The sequence below is a fragment of the Aulonocara sp. 'chitande type north' Nkhata Bay genome, linkage group LG14 (assembly GCF_057382095.1).
Source record: "Aulonocara sp. 'chitande type north' Nkhata Bay isolate Kocher_YH1m ecotype deep benthic linkage group LG14, A_spYH_male_GT1.1, whole genome shotgun sequence".
Taxonomy (NCBI): Eukaryota; Metazoa; Chordata; class Actinopteri; order Cichliformes; family Cichlidae; genus Aulonocara; species Aulonocara sp. 'chitande type north' Nkhata Bay.
In genome coordinates, this window is record NC_141357.1 from 23711569 (window position 1) to 23719949 (window position 8381).

At 38.0% G+C, this 8381-nt stretch overlaps 1 long non-coding RNA gene across 1 annotated transcript; it reads right to left on the reverse strand.

The window, feature by feature from the left end:
* LOC147314601 (uncharacterized) lies at window positions 1-5698 on the reverse strand. The gene is made up of 4 exons (XR_015124691.1): window positions 5564-5698; window positions 4493-4641; window positions 3622-3786; window positions 1-3544 (listed from the first exon to the last, which is right to left on the reverse strand). It is a non-coding gene; the product is annotated as an uncharacterized LOC147314601 (long non-coding RNA).
* Window positions 5699-8381: the final 2683 nt, after the last annotated feature.

Here is an 8381-nt window from a genome sequence, read left to right on the forward strand (position 1 = left end):
AGTCCCATTCTTAACTGCTATTACACAATACATCGCACACTTCTCCTTTCTAGAATCCTTCATGCCTTTTTAGGACTCTTCAGCTTTAGGTGAACTGAACCTCATATTTTGTATCACCCCAGAAAGAAAACCCCTACATGTAATACAAAATACATTCATCTGGTATGATAAGATAAGATAGAACTTTATTAATCCCTTGGGTGGGTTCCTCTGGGAAATTCGATTTCCAAAAAAGCACAGCACCGACAGAAGTTACAGAGTTATACACACACACATATATATAAATACAGAGACAATATAAATAAAATATACGAAGGGGATAAATAGAATAAATAGGAATAAAAATAAAAATACAAGTGAATTGCACATTTCAAGTATTGAGTCTATTGCACCGTTGACTATTTACAAAAGTATTGCACAAAAGGTATTGCACAGTGAGGTGAAGAGGCACTAGGCACTGATGTGACATTATTTAACTTACAGCTCAAACAAACAAAAATATTATGTAAAATTTACCAGGGCCAAAAGACTATTATGATCCACCCACTATGCTTCCTGCTTCCCTTTACTTTCAGCAGCAGATTTGGTGGAGAGTCAGAGAAGTGGCTGCACCTGAGAGGTGATATTACATCCCAGTTGTGTCCTATGTCCTTCCCTCATCGTCTCCCTGTTAAGTCAGTCTTGGCTTCATGTTTATTTGCTAGTCATGTCTCTCGCCCTCTCAGTCCCTCACTCTCAAGTGATCTGTCAGATATTGCTGTTTATCACTCAATAGATTAAAACATTCAGTTATTCATTTGTTTATTTTTGTGCAGAGCCCAGAAAATGGCCTCTTCTTAAAGCTGTTGTAATGTTATTTCAGCCAGTTATGCAGGTCATTTTATATTTTAGGACTGGAGGTTTTAATCAGCTGGTGAGGCAGAGGTGGCCATTAGCCCTGAAACTGGTATTCCACTTTGAGTGTTGTAAAGGCTCACCTTTCAGCACACTCACTTCACCAGATACACCTTGTTTCTTTTCCTCACCTTTGATTGGGTGTGGTGATTGCCCTTAATTGCACTCACCTGTGTTAAATTCCCCAATTCTTTGATCTTTGGGCTGAAGGAAGAACAACACTCGGGCAGTGTTTAAATGCTCAATCAACAATCAATACACTCTTATTATTCCATACAAACACAATAAGCAATACAGTCATCTGGATGGGAGATGCGCACAAAGAGGGTCACAGCGGATCTCAAAATGTCGGACCGTTACTCAAACTCTGGTGGCCCCCACCTAATCATAAAAACCTAAACATTCACATTCGTTCCATCTCTCAGTGAACCTGAGTTATGACCTTGGCTCCCTGTTTTCCTGCTTCTGACAAAGGTAGGGGAGAAGCTCTCGTGCAGTATCCTCTGCTCTTTCTACAATCAGAAAAGCAAGGCCATGATTCTCTGCAAACAGTGTTCTCTTTATAAATCAGCATAGATCAGCAGTATGAAATGTCATAAAACAGTGTAACTCATTCACAGTAAATCAGCAGTATAATGTAATACAAATCAATGTAATGAATCTAATGATTTTCACCGTCTTCTGACTCAGGAGTATAAAGCAACTTAAAACTATGTAATGATTACACAATCTTTAATCAGGTATAATGTGGCCTACAGCAGTATCATGAATTAATAATTCTTTGATTAGAGGTATAATGTAACATATGGCAGTATAATAATGTCACACCTGTCACCCGTTATATAAGTTCTGCACTTACCTACAGCCCACTCCCACATGGGGCGGCAGCTGAGAGATAGCAGTCCATGTGTATCTTTCCTTTTGCTCATTATTCAATAAAACGAAAAAACCTGCAAGTGATTGCTGACTGTTCATTCTCATCCTGACCGGATGAGCCCATGATGGTAACAATCTCCAACCTCCTCTGAACCTTCCTCCAAAACATTGAGCATTTTGAGATGCACATTACTGCTAATGCATTCATCTAGAATCATTAACAAAATGATAGGTGTATAAGCTTTAAACAAGTACAAAGTGCAGCATTACAAAGTTACATTATAACTAAGCATTTGACATATATATATATATCTTGTTTCATAAAACAATGAAATGCAAACAATCAAGTTTTCCTTTACAAAAATATTGAACAGTTGCTTTCAAGTCTTTAACAAAAAAGTGAAAAATCATAAAATATAAAAACGTAAATTTAACAATTAAAATAAATTCATTAATACATTATTGTCAGTTTTCTAACCCTTCGCGTGCACGCATGCGCGCACACACACACATCCTCCAACCACACACACCCATATTTTGCTCCATTGCGGGTTATTTCACACCTGAAATATTTTGTAAACAATTAAGCAAATACAAGTAATCTGCAATAAATCACAGGTAGTCAGAAAATAAACTAACTCTGTTACGCTACGTCCGCACCTACACGGGTATTTTTGAAAACGCAGCTGTTTCGTCCACACGTAAACAGCATTTGGAATCACAGAAAAAAAGATTTTTTAAAACTCCTTTTTTTTTGCGTTTATGAGGTGGATGAGGTGTCGTCACGCAACATCAAAGGTATGTGCCTTTTTTCATGTCACGCTGTGCGCCACGTTATTGTTTACATGAGATGAATTGCAGAACGGCAGATAGAGACAAAATACTGTTAATCTGACTATCTTCAGGTTTTACAAGCTTACATACGCAAGCAGTTAAGGTCCCTCCATTTACAAAGGCAGAGGCGTCACGATGTGATTATTTTACGTGTAGTTGTTTTTTTTTTCCTGTGTAATAATATTCAACATCGCTATCAATACATTTTTCAAAAAATGCCTCTGTGCAAAATAGGTTTAAAAACATAAACAGCTGTGGGATACTGTTTGTCTGTGATTTGAACCGTGGGAACAAATTGTGGCAGGATCAGCCGGATGTTATTTGTATCCCACTGTAACGTTACTGTATAAAGTATAGTATAGTATGTATATCTCCAAAATGTCAGGAGTAGTTAGTCATTACAAGAAGTGTTTGTGAACTACAAATCACAGATGTGGGATACTGTTTGTCCGTGATTTAAACAGGTTCTTCCTTCCTTTAAAGTACGTACGTACATACATACACGCACACAGATAACACAACAATGAATACATGTATTGTTTAATTAAGAAAACATCAGAAAGTGATAAAACACATTAGAAATAGCAATAGCTTCCTAACAGACCAATAAATCAACACATTTTCATCAGCAGATGTTTGCATGTTCAGTAAAAATATTTCAACAAGTTTATGATTAAAATGATCAATGAACTTCAGCCTTACACTATGTAATGTACGTTTCATGTTGTACTCATGGTCCTTTGTTAGTCCAGTTTAGGATAATGTCTCTGACGTATGTTTCATATCAGATATATGTCATATCAAAACAAGCCCACACCTGCAGTTGTTTCAGTTTTTCACTGGTGCTTCCTGTCAGCTGGTCAACCTCATCCATATCAGCCAACCAAACGACAAGTTCCTCCCTTTGTGCTTCAAATCCCTCCTACTCTGAGACAAGGAGCTGAAAGAGAGAGAGAAGAGTCAATTATAAAGAAGAGAGAAAAGTGAAACCCTCCTCAGAAGGTCTGACTCGCATACCTGCAGTTGACCTGTGATGGACTCCAGTTTGGCGTTCACGTCATCCCTCGTCGATGCCAACAGCCGAGTCTGCAGGGTGCCCTGGAAGAGCTGAGTTAATGTTCGACTCCTCCTGGTCAGGCTCTCCAGCTGGATGAGCCGAGGTCTCCCCTCTCACCGCTGCCTCTGAACACAGAAACACAAATTGCATCTGAAGCAGGAGGTGCAGATTTTTTTTTGCTATTCTTTTCCAAATCCAGGCTAGATCACGTGGAGGTATTTGGAAAACTTTTTTGGCCAGCGGACGACTGTTGTCTTGCAGAAAGTCAAATCAAACATATGCGATACACAATCAATTCACAAGAACACATAAAAAACAAGTCCAGTTCTTGCCTGATTTCAACTGAATTCTGCATCAAAACAGGGTAAAACAAGTGTTTGCAGCAAATATGAGCACAAAGCCTCAATTTGTACAAGCCTGCTATTACAGTTCTCCTCTATGCAGACGACTTTCCTGTTTTCAAGGCACAACTTGGTCTGCTGTACGAATCTCATGGATACACACTAAATGAAACAATAGTGTGCATGACTCCAGATTCTGATCCCTCATCCTAATATGGTCCCAACATAGCAACAGCAATAAAGCAAATGTTGAGGCTTCAAAATACAAAGTCCATAAACCAATGGCTGACATGGGTTTTATCATAAGGGTGATAAATATACAGATTTCAGTCTGTCTTAGAGATTTGATGTTCATTTACCTGCAGATGCACTATACGTGCCTGTTCCATGGTTTTCCACAACATTTTGCACATCACTATTTAATACAGGAAGTAGGTGAACTAAAACAAGTCATCTGTCTTTGTGAGAGGACCATATTAATGAAACAAACCTCAATGACATGATAGGGATCCCTAAAGATGCTCCTGCTGCTTCTCTTCCTCCTCATCCTAAGCTTCCTTCTCCTTGTCCTCAACTTCCATCCAATTGTAATTCAACCTAATTGTGTTTCTCCCCCTCCTCTTCCTCATTTTGTTGGAGCTGTGAACACAATTAATGTGAATCTGGATTAATTTGTGCAAACAAGAAAAATCTACAGCTTTTTGGTCAGACGTGCTCTTGTGATTTAAGCCGGGTAGAGTAGATTTATGTGTTGATGCTACCTGCTTCAACTCTGGCTGCTGAGTGATATTTACACCCTGGCTGGATTACAAACTTTAACCATGTGCTGAACTTTGGCCCAGCGTTGATACCTCTTGTTAGTATAACGGCCTCTTCTTAGCTTGTATGTATGATGGTGGGTAAATGAAATATACAAAAAAATTGACTATATTACAAAAGAACATCTATCTTGGAAACATCAAATGACCGGAGCATAACTTGTCAACTAGTCCGAAACTAAGTTATGCAGGAACAGTCAAAGACACACCTTCTCATGTCACATTTATTCATTTCTATATAATTAGATAAGACAATAAAGAGTTATCTAATCTAATTATTCATTCAACACACTTATGCATAGCTGTATTTTATACAGCTCATACAGAATTCAAAGTGCAGGTTCATGTGAGTATTTAATGTACGGCTCAGATCTACAGAATTTCAGAGTTTCTAGAGCAGACACAGAGCTCACGCCACAACAGGCTTCAGGCGCCATATTAGTGACTTTAACAATATATACAATTTTAATTTCGGTCTAGCTGACATTAGGTTAAGTACGCAGCACGCAATTGAACCACATATTTTAGAAACCAAAGGTTCAAATTAGCTGGGAGCCCCTTCACTTAATTATAACAGTGGTTTTGTTAGGAAAACAGTTTCTGTATACCAGATACTAAATTGCGCTGACGTCAACGGCTAACGTATCTAGCTAATCGCTACTGTTAGCACAGCATTAACAGCAAGCCACAATGACAAGTAACAAAAACAAAACTGTGATAAGGTTTTAATGAAAATGTTTTACCTTTTCCAACAGTCCCAGAATTCGGAGCTTCAAAGTCCAGCAGGTACTGAAGACTGTTATTCGTTTCGCTGTCACCGTCCGTGAGAAAGAGTTTTTTTTCCCGAAAGGTCAAGGCCCGCTGCTTGCGGACTCTGTCTGCGCATGCGCATCCCAATGACTGACCCCTCCGTCCGCTCCCGGGAGGTTATAGTATGACGTGTTCTGACGTCACTCTCTCTCTTCCTGTCATTTATTTGGCTCGAAACACATATTAACAAATTGCTCAGTGATGAACAACTACTCAGATTATTTACCTAAGCAGTGTGCTTTGTCAAAACGAAGTGTGTGTTCATTACACTGACATTCTGTTCTGCAATTGTTATTTACTTGTATTTTATAATTTGACTTTACATACTGCTGGGTGGTTTGTAAAGTTTACAATAACTAGTATTATCATTATGCTATATTTTCAAAAATACATAATAATCTCAAAAGTAATGCCTTGGAGTAGAAAATAGTAATGCTTTATTAAAATTTAAAACTAATGTACAGTATTTGAATGTGTGTATTGTGTCTACTGTTTGTTAACTCACCATATTCATAATGGGTTTGCGGGGTTAGGGGTGTGTGTGTGTGTGTGTGTGGGGGGGGGGGTTAGGGTCTTTAGGCTTTCCCCCCCACCCCTGCCACCAGTATATTTTTAAGCAAATATTTCTAACTTTTATTTGAATATTCAGTTTCCTACCATGTTCTCTTAAAGGGTAATTGCCAGGTAACCCGCCATCCCCCTTCGCACACACATGCACACAAAGAAAACACACAGTATAATTCACAGCCTCGTTATAGTGAATAAATATTTATGCCATTTACACCATCAAACTTAGATTGCTAAGGATGAAGAACCTTTTGTTCTTTAAAGAACCATTTGTAATAGCTGAAGAACCATCCACAAAATCAAAAGGTTCTTTGACGTATGATGGTTCTTTAAAGAACCATGAAGACATCTGAAGAACCATTTAAGAACCATAATTTTTCTGAGTGTACCTCAGCACTTGTGCAGGTGAAGCAAAGGGAAGATATGCTTCACCATATTTTCTAGTCTTTGGCTTAGAATGAAGTTGGTTTGGAAACATATTCAGCGATGCTTCATCTCCTGCTTTGCGTTTCTGTAGGCGCCAGTGCTAGCAGTGTCCAAGCATTTTGTTTTTTATTCCCCCTTTTCATCCCGCCCCCGGCCATGGCTCTGCGCCCCCCTAGGGGGCGGGCCCCACTCTTTGAGAAGGTCTGTTTTAAGATCTCACTGTTGGGTTTGTAAGGCCATGTTACTCCTAAATTTCTATCTTGTTCAAAGAGAAGATATAAAACAAAGTTCTAAGCTAATCGACCTTAGTGTTCTCTTTTTAAAAAAAAAAAGAATCGATAAAGAATCGAATAGTTAAACAGAATCGAAAATGGAATCGGAATTGTGAAAATCTTATCAATACCCATCCCTAGTTATAATCAGTGTTAATTCTCAACAAATAACTGATCCTGTGTAAAGTGTTTTGATTGGCCTACAGTCTCCTAGTGCTATCAAAAGTATTTTCCTGGGTTTGCTGTTTTTCTAGTTTTGTGAAAGTCCATTGTTTTCAAAGTCTTTACACTGAAAGCAGAACACCAAAGCAGCTTCAGCTCTCCATTACTATCTACATAAAATACATTCACACCCAGAAGTGCTGTTGCCCCCCACACTTTGACAGTTACTCTAAGTACAAATAGGGTTGATGAGAGCAGTCAAGAAAAAACAAGAGCTGGAAAATATGCATGATGCAGAGACCGTGTGCATTCCATGAAATATATAGACATATAAAGATATTCCATGAAAGACCTGACTGACAAAATGCAAAACGGTGTTACATACCAACTGATGAAAAAAGGAAAAAGTGGCTGTGTGGAATCACAGATCACAACAGATTTTCTGTTTCCGTCTCATTCTATACTTTCCTTCATCTGCCTGGACAGCATTCTTTGTCCACTATAGTAGTAATGTAGATGCACTTTGTTAAGTTTAAAATTCATTCAAGGATACTAAGAATGATCTTTTACTAGAAGTCAAACATGTTAATTCTATATCTATGTATCTATAAATCTATAGCCAATTACATTCAGTATTCTGGACTGTCCCTGTTAAGTGTAAACCTTTTCTGTATTTATGAAACAAGCTCACATAGGTCTTTTTTTCACTTACATCCAACCAGTGAGGGCAGGGTTAACAAACAAGCAATGTGAATCATTTGCTTATGCCTAAATGTTAAGGATTTGAAAGGAAAAAAAGGAGAAATTACAACAAAATAATATTAAGACAAGTGAACACAAATGTGAATCATACACAATAAAAGACATTAAAGATAGTCACATGGACCAAAACAGCTATTCTCTCACTCCTTGAAAATACACTTCAACTCTCCCATCACAACCATTGCAGCCCTTATTTAAAGGGTCCTGACGATACAATCATTGTTTTGGATAAATAAACTTAATAATACTCTTCAAAGGATTGGACAAAACTTTACTCAAAGTAGCTTTTTAGCTGTCACTCACAGACAGATGCATTATCAACATGGCTTGGTTTCGATGAATTAATTATCACTGGTGTTTTATAGTGCATAGTAAATTGTTTCCCCTTTATATTCTTGGGCCTGCCATGTAAACCTTAATACAGTGTTTCCCAAACTTTTGGAGCCATGGCACATATTTCACATAAAAAAAACAAACATTTTATGGTCTTCAGTAGCATGTATCCTGCAGATGATGCACAGTACGTACTGTAATATTCATGACAACCTTTTACTAAAAAATT